The sequence below is a fragment of the Electrophorus electricus genome, chromosome 14, assembly GCF_013358815.1.
Source record: "Electrophorus electricus isolate fEleEle1 chromosome 14, fEleEle1.pri, whole genome shotgun sequence".
Lineage (NCBI taxonomy): Eukaryota > Metazoa > Chordata > Actinopteri > Gymnotiformes > Gymnotidae > Electrophorus > Electrophorus electricus.
In genome coordinates, this window is record NC_049548.1 from 14,647,694 (window position 1) to 14,659,919 (window position 12,226).

The following is a 12,226-nucleotide window of genomic DNA, read 5'->3' on the forward strand; positions in this document are numbered from 1 at the left end:
CCTCCCTCGTACAGCCCGGGAGTGAGAGGGGGGCGTGGCCAGCACGGCCTCCCGGCCTGCCCCCGGGGTCAAATGATTTTACATTGTCATCATTGGCCTCATGATGAAGGAATGCAGGGTGACTGGTGTCCATTGAGGTAGATCGGTGGGGTTAACAGCACTGCCGAGGGGCTTCCCAGGCTGCACGGAAAAGACAATGGCACTCTAGGATGCTTTTTCTTTCAGCAGTCAAATTTTCTTTCCCTCCAACTCTGCTCCTTCTGTTCTTTGTGAAAGTGTGGGTTCTAATTCTTGAAGGTGTGTGTTTTTATTTTGTTTTGTTTTATCAGTGGACACACTTCAATATCTTTTAATAGTCGTTCAATTTACTCGACATTAGATCCAGCCGACGCAAATGTGGAATCTGAGAGAAGCTGAGATCATTATTTTTAAAGCTTTATATGCAGAACTGATTATTATGTGTGCAGTTTATTTATTTTTCAGTTTGGATGTTCAACTAGTGCATATTTAGCATATTTTGAGTAATTCCCAAGCTACAGCAGTATACAAAAAAGTTCTCCAAAAAATAAATACAAAAAACAATAAATGACAAAAAAACTTGATAATGTTTTTAATACGGTCACGGAGCCGTCATTGCCAGTATACAGCGCAAGGACGGGGGAATCTTACAATCCTTTGTGTCGCGGCTGCCCGTTTAGTGTCTGTGGCCTCGTGTGTTGTCCATGGACAGGTTTATGTGCGGCTCAGGGACATCTCAGCATGGTGGAGACATGTTTACTATCAGGGACACAGGCCAGAAAAACACATCCCAGTGCATCACAGGAGACAGAGCTGAAGGCATGCGAGGTAGAGTTTCAGGCTGCGTAAAATGGCGAGAGAGCTGCAGTCAACATGGAGTGACCCACTTCCTGTTTTTACAGAACTGCTGAACTTCAGGAAAAAGTACCAAGTAAAAATACCAGTGATGTAGGGGATATTAACTTAGCTTATGTATTCTGATGGCCCCGCTGTTGGATCGTTTAAGCATTATATCATAACTTTGTAACAGCACAGTCAATTCTTGAACGAGTTTGGTGGAAGTTAGTCAACTTTTTCTTGCCAGCTAAAATAAGCGAGCACTAGTCGGTGAGTGTGTCTTTTTCCCTGCCTATCACACCGTATGGTCTCCCGTCTTTTAGGACACAATTCTCTTCCCTATCATGAGCCACAAGGCCACTAATCCAGGCAGTACAGCCATAATTCAATATAGGGAGAATTATTTCATGCTTCCCAAGTCTTCAAAGTTCAAATTTATATTTAAGTGATCCATTTAAGTGATTCATTCTGACAGGAACATATTTCAACTCCAAAATACCAACCAATAAACCAAATAATGTTTTTTATTATATGTATTTTTAATGTCGATAACCTTTTTCACTTGAGTTCATTGACAAAGGGAACATAGGTGAGTGTGTAGCTTTTTGGATCAGAAAAGGTCCATATGCTTCTCCCACACAAACAGCTGGTTGTGTATGGAGCACTGTAGTGGTATATACACAGCTGTAGCTCAGCCGCTGTTGGAGGGCTAGTTTAAGGGTCCTCGTCTGTGCTCGAGAGGAAGAGCGGGCATTTGTGTCCATAGAAATTCAAATAAATCATGGTCTTAATCAAATTAAGACAGATCTGATCTGCTGCTAAATGATTAGATTAATGTTTAGATTAAGATTAGTTGTGCTGAACTGTCCATGGTCTGTTTACACGCAATTTATGGTTTAAATAACTACATTTACCATACCCACCACGTAGCACTGTGATATATGGCTCCAGAAAATTGTAGACTAGGGAAATTATAGCATACTGGATGATGCTCTTAGTTAAATGTCTGTCTGTCTCGGTGTGTGTGTGTGTGTGTGTGAGAGAGAGAGGCGGATTATATACCACTATACCACATTCCATCCACTAAGAGGCAGTACGACGCAGCCAAACCAGTGGTAGCTGGAATCAAAGGGATCAGAGAGGAGTCTGGAGTGGGAGGAGTCTTGAGTGGGAGGGGTCTGGAGTGGGAGGAGTCTAGCGTGGGCGGAGTCTTGAGTGGGAGGGGTCTTGAGTGGGAGGGGTCTTGGGGTTGTTGGAGAGGTGGGGCCTCTGAGGGGTGGGACGTCATTCACATAGCCAATCAAGATAATAGCAACAGTTGTGCCAAATTAACTTACAGAACAGACTGTATTCTCAAAAAGACAGAGACCGAAAGAGTCCCCTGCCTGTATCAGTTACTTTAACAAACTGACTGGCATGATCTCAGAACCCCCCAGGAATGACACTGCCATATTCTACAAAAGTGTGTTTTTAAGTGAAATTCTTGATGTGTGTTACCCTTTGCTTTCTCCTGCTTTCCCTCTCCCATGTCTCTCTCTCTTGCTCTCCCTCTCTCCTTTCATATATCTCTCCATCTCTCTCTCTCCCACTCCCCTGCTCTCCACTCCTCCCCTCTCTCACTCTCCGTTTATCACACTAATGGGCCAGCCTTACCGTATGACTTTCCGGCCCCTCGGTGTGAAAGTCCTTCATGACCCTCGTCTTCACGAGGATGCACTCTACTCAGCTGATGACCATGTCAGAAGATGGATTGCACCCCAGCGTAAACAAACGTCGACCGCCTTCACCCCTCCGCCCGTCTGACATTCTGCAGTGGACCTACAGTGATGGCCACAGTGACAGGAGAGCGCCATGACAACAGCACAGCGATTTCCTGCAAATCCTCCTCAACTCCTGCAGGAGGAATCTGCAGCTCCATCTGAGCTTGCTTTTCTCATCTAACTGTTCACCTCCACATCTAACTGTTCACCTCCTTATCTAATGGTTCACCTGTTCATCTTGCAGTTTTGAAGGGCTGTCTATGGAAGAAGGAATGTTAGTTTTTTTCCCCTCTTTTTAGGGTGTGGCCACGCTTGGCCGCTTTAATAAAACGAACCCTGATGCGTTTGCTCTGTTAATGCAGTTCATTAGAGTAAGTGTGAACACTTCGTTTGGGTCAGTTTCCAAACGAATTCTGATGCGGTTTGTTTGAAGTATGAATACAATACGAACCAAAGGCATCTAAATGAACCAAACACAGGATGTGATATCACCAGATGTGAACGCTAAGTAAACCAGGACTAAAACGTAACAGTGTATCATTTTCTCATTTGATCTGGAAATGTGAACCCACCCTTAATCTTATCACTGGAAACTGTAACTTAATTAATAAGCAATACAGAGAAAAGTGATGAGAGGAACAGAAGTTGTGGCAATTTGAAATTGTTTTACAGCAATTTGGGTGGATTGTTAGAAAGGTGGGGCTTTTTTTAAAAAGTTTTAAAGAGTTTACTGACACACACCACAGCAGACTGAACCATCCTAAAGCTCTTTTTGTTTCAAGCCAGCAGCACAGGATGGCGTTGTGTCGTCGCGCCCCCGGCTCCCAAACTAACAGCACGCGTTCTTCTGCAAAGCCTCGGAATCTGAGCCGTGCCAGATGCCTCGTCCTTACCCACACTGTCAGAAACGGAGCCACAGAGGCCAAAGCTCCGCTTCCACAGTCACCACAGTCCCACTGACTGACATCAGTCTCGGCAGCTTTCTCTTTCCTGCTCTCTTTCTCTCACGCTCTTCTGCCAAACGTCCGGACAGATTTAACCGGGTGTTCCTTAGCTAAACTAAAGTACCATGACCTCAGCTGAAGAGCAGCCTCCCCGCTCTCAAAATGTTCTGACACCTGAGATCCAAGACCATGGCCAAGATCAACACATCGTGCAGTTTATCCAATCAAGCAGGACCAGGGGACCTTCTCTGAGACCGTAGGGAGAGAGACCGGAGTCCAGTGGTGTCAGTCCTAAGGACTTAATAGTGGAAGGCTCATTATATTACTGTCGTCTCTGTATGTTTTTTCTTCTTCTTTGGTTTAATAAACTTTTAGAAGAGTTCATGGGCTTAGAAAATTATGTATCAACCTTTTTTTGGTAAAGTCGGACTGTCGCAGTCACTGTGCATGTGGGTGCAGATGGAGAAGAACTGGGGCTGCGGATCTCACAGTGGAAACACAATTATAGTCTCAAGACAGGCTCATGGGAACTGGGAATGAGCTGTGTGTGTGTGTGTGTGTGTGTGTGTGTGTGTGTGTGTGTGTGTGTGTGTGTGTGTGTGTGTGTGTGGTTGGTGTGTGTGTGTGTGTGTGTGTGTGTGTGTGTGTGTGTGTGTGTGTGTGTGTGTAGTTCAATGGAAAAGGTGTTACGTGAGAAGTGCAGTAATGTTAATTCGCAGCCAATAGCCGCTGTTCCTCAGGTGAATATCACCTGGAATATTCCCTAGACTTTGTCCTCCATCACTGTCCTGATTTTACAGCCTAACAGTGTGTGTAATGAATACACATAGTCCAAGCCAGTGATTGTGGCTCCATGGACAGGCTTGGCTAGTATGATTGGCCTTCAATAGTTTTTTTTTGTTTGTTTGTTTGTTTTTTGTTCATTTGAAATATTTTGAATCTAATAACATAATAATGGCCAATTTTTCAATAACGGACAGCAAAGTCTAAAGAAAAGCTCAAAGAGTTTGTCTTTAATGTCTGCGTGGTGACGAAGAGTTATTATAATTCATTAGATAGCAGATGCTGCAGCATTCTTCATCCTTAAGTATAAGCTTCAACCCCGCTACCTCACTAGAAGATCTGGCCTGCCCAGACGGAACATATATAATGAAGACTATTAGTTAACGTCATCATCTAGTCTGGTGCCATCAGCCGGGCGCTCATTTTCACAGCTAGAGGTTTTAGCGAGAACCCGCCACGGTATAATTGACATTTCTGCCTTCCATGACTTGTTAATATGAGATGGTGCTTGAGCGTTACCTTGTTAGCCTCACTGGTAATCATACGGCGGTGACGAATCATGCTTATACTGTCAGCGCAGACGTTAAGACGCTCGTGGGGGCTTTAAGACCTGCTCCGTGCTTCACGAACGCAGCAACAGCCTTCCACGCGGAAATCTCGAGGTCTGTTGGCAGGCCTGCAATGTTTTTGACTGGTTTGTTTTAAATATGTTTTTCAACACCATTGTGCATATTTTAGCTTTTTTTTTTGTTGTTGTTTTTGTTTTTTGTTTTTTTTAATGCATGGGTCTGATATGAAATAGCTGCCATTCACCTAACAGCTGCCACACGTCCTGGGATCGCACACACGGCGTCGCATCTGTGGCACTGCAGACTTCCTGAAGAGGATGGTTATTTATTTATTTATTTATCTACCTATTTATTTATTTATTTATTTATTTGCTGCCATCAATTATTATAGCTACACGGTGGGACCCCCCACCACAAAACTGTGTGGGTTTTTTTGTTTTTTGGTTTGTTTTTTTTTGATGTACCAAAACCTCAGTCAGTTCCTCCTCGTTCGTTAATGCAAGCACACACTCTCACTTTCAACTAACTCTGCGAAGGGAAATTCTGATGTTGTAATAGAATATGACTTTAGGAGCTCAACCTCCAGGCATCCACAGAACACACTCTCCCTCGGGTCCCCTCACCTCAACAGGTAATTGCTCTTTGCATGTACCTGGTTAATGAAGGGAGCTTAACTGCCCTATTCGTCAAAGTGCAGTCCTGTTAAAGAATTGGAGTGTGGTTCTCTATTCTGAAACATTGCTTTGCAAACAAATGCCTGCTTTCTGCTTTATAATTCTTGATGAATTCCAATGTACTGTAGTAGGAGATGTAGAGATATTAAAAATTGTAGTGAAGTACAGAGAGTTTCAACAGGATACAAACCTCCAGAGTCTGTCCAGTATGGTGGCGCCATCACATTCAGGGCGCAGTGCAGACCGTGACAGCGCCATTGTGTCAGCACTCCCAAGGTGGTGCCAGTAATCCCAGGGTGGTGTCAGCACAACCAGGGTGGTTTCAGCACTCCCAGGGTGGTGCCAGTAACCCCAGGGTGGTGCCAGTAATCCCCAGCTGGTGTCAGCACTGCCAGGGTGGTCAGGTGATGAAACATGGCTGTCTGCTAATGAGGAAAATGCCCAGAGCTTGGACCCTCTGTCTCTCTGATTATGCATTTGGCTACGTGTTTGTTCGCTTGGTTACACGTTTGTGTGCTTGAAAAATGGAACATTCTAGCCCCAGACTCCATCTCTGCCTTGTTCCTCTGTGTCCCGTGCCTCGAAGAACAGGCTCGGAGGAAAAGCTCCGTTGTTCGAGACTCTACACGTATGCCCACACCATCCGTACTGACATACCACATAGCACACCACAACGCGCACCCCACACACGCCCCACGCACACATATGCGCACACACACACAAAAACACACAGCCATGTCACACACAATGCCGTTTCTTTCTGATGAAGTGATACGGGTGACGAAGCAGCTGGCCTGCTTTGACACGACTAATTTAGAGTCGAGCTTATATGCCTCCCCTCCCCCCCAGTGCGAGGGAATCGCCCGCACGGGTGTAATAATAACGGAGTGGCATCAATCACGCAGACTGCGGGGCCGCACCGTGGGGCTTATCTCTGACAACCACGGTCTGTCCAGCTCCACTGCTCCACCTCACAATGGTCCTGTGTGGTCTGCTACCACCCTGCAACCCAGTAGGGCGTAAATATGCAGTTTAGGGGCCTCTGTGACGTTTTAATAAGCTCTGAGCTGACAGCTTTGCTCCCACACAAACAGCCGGTAGCTGGGACAGTGCGCAGGCTGGGCTCGGAAAGTTTGGAAGATGTGAAAATCTCGAGTAGGGGATTCAGTGAAGTGCCATCGTTTTTCAGAACGTGCGACCCCATTCCGTTCCACCCCCCACCCCACCCCCAAGAAAAAGGTCCCACATACGGAGAACTCCCGCATGCAGCCGTGCCAGTCTCCTGCCTTCACCTCCTACATTCTCATGCTGGACTGGGTCCAGCGGCTGTGTGGGGTGTTCTGTTGTTGTTTGGCTCTCTTTTTCTACCCGTGCGTGAGACTACATGCCACAGTCCCTCGTGCGATCTCGCGTCTGGCTTCCCCGCCCGTGGCGTCCGTGAGCGGTTCTTTTTCTTCTTAGCTGTCTTTTATTCCCCTTCACCTCTCAAAGTCTGCACCGTGTTTGACAGGCAGTGATGTCATGGACGACAAACACCTGGGAGCTCTTTAGGCGCACGGCACACGGTTTCGGGCGAGGCGCATGCTGGAAATTTGGATGCAGGCCCTTGGGGAACAGGAGATGACCTGTTTGCCGCACACGAGCCTGCTTACAGAAGTAAAGGATGAAGTGGTTTCTGGTCAACACTAACTCCACTTCCATATTACTGTTATGAAATGTTTAGTGTAAACAAAACTGTTTAGGGAGGATGTGACTGGATGAAGTACTTTGCAAAAAACAACCAGCACTCAGTATGTCCCAAAAACTGGGAAAAAAAAAAACGTAGAAGACCTTTCAGCTTTGCTTAAGATGAATGTTGTAGTAAACAGCATAATTGTTACCCTGACTGGCGCATAGCAATTGCATTCCAAAATAAGAGGACACTTCTTAGGACCCTGTTGTATTTCTTTTTTAACATCCTTCCTGTGTTTTGGTCGTGGAGTCACCAAATATGGCAGTGTTTTTCCCCCCGTGTTTTGACAACTCAGTGAAACGCTGGTGCCTGGTGGATTTTAAGGGATTGCCACTCAGACTCAGAGTTGAACCGCTGTGTCAGTCAGTTTAACTGTGGCCGTGACAGGGTCACGGACCCCCTCTGCCCAGCTCTGGAGGGGCGCCAGCCAGGCTGCAACGCAGGCAGCTCCGTACTAGCCGGCCTCCCCGGGCGCGCGGCAGTGCCCGGCTCTGCCCGGCTTCCAGGGAGCCCTCTTGGGAGTAAGAGCTCTCCTTGACCTCCTAATAGCCGGGCTGTCCGCCAGGTTTAAGAAGCGTTAGCTGTCTGAGTTTCCTCTGTCTCCGCCGCCTCTGTCATTAACGCCACGTAGCGTCGTTTTCATGGACTGGTGCTGGGTTCTCTCTTTTAACACCAAACTCGTAATGCCAGAAATTTCAGACAGAGCAGCAGTTAAGAACTTATGATCGGTGTTATGTAGATTTATAGGCCGGCGGCGTTTTAGGCTCCAGCAGCAGCAGCAGGAACGATGGGTACAGTCTTCTGACTTTAACCGGTGCCTGTTGTTTGTGTGCTCTGATCAGGCTCTGTATAGTCTGATCGGGCTTTGACCAGGTTCTGGTCGGATTCTGCGCGCCCTGATCAGGCTCTGTGAGGTCTGGTCAGGCTCTGTGTGCCTCTGATCAGGCTCTGCTGTGGAGAGTGTCCTGCTTCATCACACATGAGTATACTTTAGGCTCACCCAGGTCTATACAAGATCTTACGAGGCATAACGGGAGACATAAAGAGTGCGTGTGCCTCCTCGAGCGTGTAAACGCCGAAAACCCAGCTAATTAAAAAGGCAACGTAAACACCGTTGTCTTGAGTAAGGCTATTCCAGTCATTCCAGCACATGCCCAACAACACAGGTCACGAGTGTCAGTGATGAGCCACGCTGAGCATATAGTCATTTCTACTACACTAGTACACGTGCAGGTATTTAAACTGAAGAGTCTCTCCCACCTGGTGCTCCACCTGTAATCCTTTCGTGGACAGTGTTCATGAACTCTCTTCTGTCTAACCAGATCCAGCCAACCCCTGATCTGTTGCTTTTGTATGGTCTTGTCTAGAACTCTATGGCCTGGCCAGACAGGAATGCAACAGAGGGGGGCGTTATCCTGGCGCCCTGACTGGGCGTGGGGGGGCACGCCTGCCGGGCCCATAAAGCAGGTGATGATGAGGACGTCCGAGCTGAAGAGTCTGGCCCAGGGTTAGGCACTGGCGGTGTTGGGCGTCAGTGTTTTATGGGGCTTTGGCCATAAGTGGGAAACGGCTCATTCATGCTTTATTTGGGTGGCACTGCTGCACAGACGGTCACCCAAGCCTGAAAAAACAGGACGGGGAAAGTTATGACAATTAACACAAGATTGAATTGTTGCCACTAGCGATTACAGTCATCACCACACTGCAGCGGTCGTACAGGCTCAATGACTGCATTGTGGACTAGGATATCAATGGGTCGGTGTTCTCACTCATGTGCGATGATCTCTGCTATGAAGTTAGTAAATCCTGGGAATAGCTGTGCCATTGCAGACCATAGCCTGAATTCGTGGTCCAACTGGAAGATTTTCAGAATTCTGAGAATTATTTTCAGTTGTCTGTGCTTTATGCCCAAACGTTAAACCAACCTTCCTGTTTGCTTTCATTCCTGCTCAACTCATTTCACTGGTTTGGTATCTGCACTGAAGACTTAAATCAGAACCCATTTACACTGATCGGTTTTGAAGCATCAGTTTTACAGAGTATAGGCCGCGGCACAGAAAGGCAAATAAACCACGACAATAGTTGCTTGACCACAGCCAGTGCTTGGAATGCCCTGTTCCCTGGTCTAAGACGTGTTATGGTCCAAGCTCACTATAAAGGCCAATGTGGGCTGAAGGGTTTACCACAGTAATAAGCTGTGTCTTCAGACTGCAGCTGGGGAGGGTGGCCTGCTATCAGATGTGCAGGCACTGACCTCAGTGCATCCTGCTGTACACCTTAATAAGTTACGTAAACCAATAGGACCTAATTTATCACCGATGGGCTTTGGGACAGCGATGGATGGAACGTGTTTTTCCGACCAAAAGCCGTTTGAGAAGCCCGAGTGTGTTTCGTGGTGTATTGTATGGAAAGGTATGGTCATGGATCTTCACATGCATAAAGAATTCAGCTGCCTTGCCTTTATGGCTGCAGTACTGGATAATGTAGAGGTTGTTTCTGTCACCGCAATAGCACATATCACGTTATCTGTATATAGATGGACTGGATACGATTTCCCTTGTGGTCATAGTTAATAGTGCTAATATTTTCAATGTGCTTTTAAGGGAGGGCAATGTTCTGTATACCTTGCAGACAATCCCCCTCTATATTTGGTCTAGGCAGCATTTGGACGTACATGCGTTTGTGTGTGTGTGGGTGTGTGTGTGTGTGTGTGTGTGTGTGTGTGTGTGTGTATGGCTTCCCACGTACATGCATGTGTGTGTGCACCTGTCTATCCAAAGTAACTACAGCAGTAGGTTGCAGTTCTGTGCAGTAGAATGCCACATTATTGTGTATCCAAAAGTTTTAATTTTGATGCTGTCAGTTCAGTCTTTACTTTCTGGATCTATGAACACAAGCGCCAAAGCACACAGCCATCCTGACTCCTGGGATTCAGCCCGACTCCACAGATCCCAGATCCTTCCACAGCTCGTCGTTTGGTGTCAGGTCCTGCCAGCTCCAACCAGTATCAGATCTGTCTGGGAGACACATTGTAGACTTAGAACACTCAAACACACTTCATTCATCCATGTGTCAGTTTATCAATCTATGGGGCCATCTGTTTGTTCAGTCGTTCATTTATTCACTCATTCATCTATTCATTTATTTATATTACATTAACTTTTTGCATGAAGTCACACTGAAACATGTTTTGTTTGTGAACAGAATTCCAGTGAGGTCTTGCAGTGTTGAAACTCTGTGGTCTGGAGTGCAAGCCTCACTCCTCACCCCTCACTCCTCACTCCTCACTCCTCTAAGGTAAAAAGACCAGGCAGGCCACCGTGCAGTCCTATGTCTGCACACAACCTCCCGTGTCCAGATTTCCAGATCACGACCGGCAGCTTCCCACCATATCTCCCCTTCCCAGGAGAGCCGCGTCGGACACGCCCGTCGTCCACTCCCTCCGGAGCGCCGGGCAGATATTAGCGCACTGGCTTTGATCTGGGAACGTCTCGTGCGTTACAGACTCGCCCCGGGCCTGAGTGAGCTGAGCCCTGACATGCCGCATTAGTACCTGCCTTAGCAGCCTTTTGATGTGGCCAGGCTGAGTGTGCGAGCGGCTCTCGCTCCATCCCGCGCTCTTCACGGGTCCACGGTGGTTCTTTCCACTATGGCTGGAAACAAGGAGGATGAGGATGAGGAAGGCTGAGAGCCACGGTGCCCTGAATTTCATCCCTTGTATTCATGCGCGGGTGATTTTTTACAGCTTCCTCGTCTTCTGCCTGTCACACGCGTTTTCTGCAAGCGTGAGCTGAAGGAGCTTTGAAAGGTCACAGTACCCAACACTCCTATCTGTGCTAAACATGAGCTGTTTATGTTTCACGTTGAACAGAAGCAAGAATGTCCACATATCTAACAACTTATACACAATATACTGATAAAACGCTTTAATTTCAGGTGAAAATGTAAGAAAGTTTAAAACATAAAACAGCATAAACAGAGTCATTGACTTGAGAGGAAAGGCCGCGTCTGGAAGTGTGTAAGGTTGGAGTTGGCTGGAAGCACATAAGGCTGGAGTTGGCTGGAAGCACATAAGGCTGGAGTTGGCTGGAAGCGCGTAAGGCTGGAGTTGGCTGGAAGCGCATAAGGCTGGAATTGGCTGGAAGCGCATAAGGTTGGAGTTGGCTGGAAGCGCGTAGGCTGGAATTGGCTGGAAGCGCATAAGGTTGGAGTTGCTGGAAGCATGTAAGGTTGGGGGTTGGCTGGAAGCACGTAAGGTTGGAGTTGGCTGGAAGCGCGTAAGGTTGGAGTTGGCTGGAAGCGCGTAAGGCTGGAGCCGGCTGGGGGGCGTCAGGGCCAGACGCTCTTCAACCCTCCGCTGAGAGTGACAGACCGGCTTCATCCGACCACATTCTTGGAGATTAAACATGCGTGCTGAAGATCCAAAGCAGGGGATTCACTTCAAAGCTCAGTCGTCCGGCCTGAGGATTTGCATGGCTGATTGGAAAGAGTGACATTCTTTTTCCTCCTCCTTCTCTCTCTCTTTTTCTCTCCTTTTTCATCCTTCTATCCCCTTCTCCATCACTCTTTCCAGGATCCTTCCTTTATAGTGTAAGCAGAGCAAACATCCATCTCCTGACGGAAGCCTACCTGCGTATGCTAATGAGCTGGTTTGACATACAGGGCGGCCCTCCCTGTTGCTGCGTGGTCTTTAGGCAGTTTGTTTCTAAGGTGGTAATCCACGCCCACACGTGATTCGTTCTGCTCACTTAAAACTCTGGTTGCTGGAGAATCTAAGGAACATTAGGACATCTCCCACGGAATGTCCCACAGCTTTACGCTGCTGTGAAGATCCGATTCGGAGATTTTGTGGTGTCCCGGACATGGACATTAAACCCGGTCTCCAGTCTTGAAACTGTAACGTCGGTGG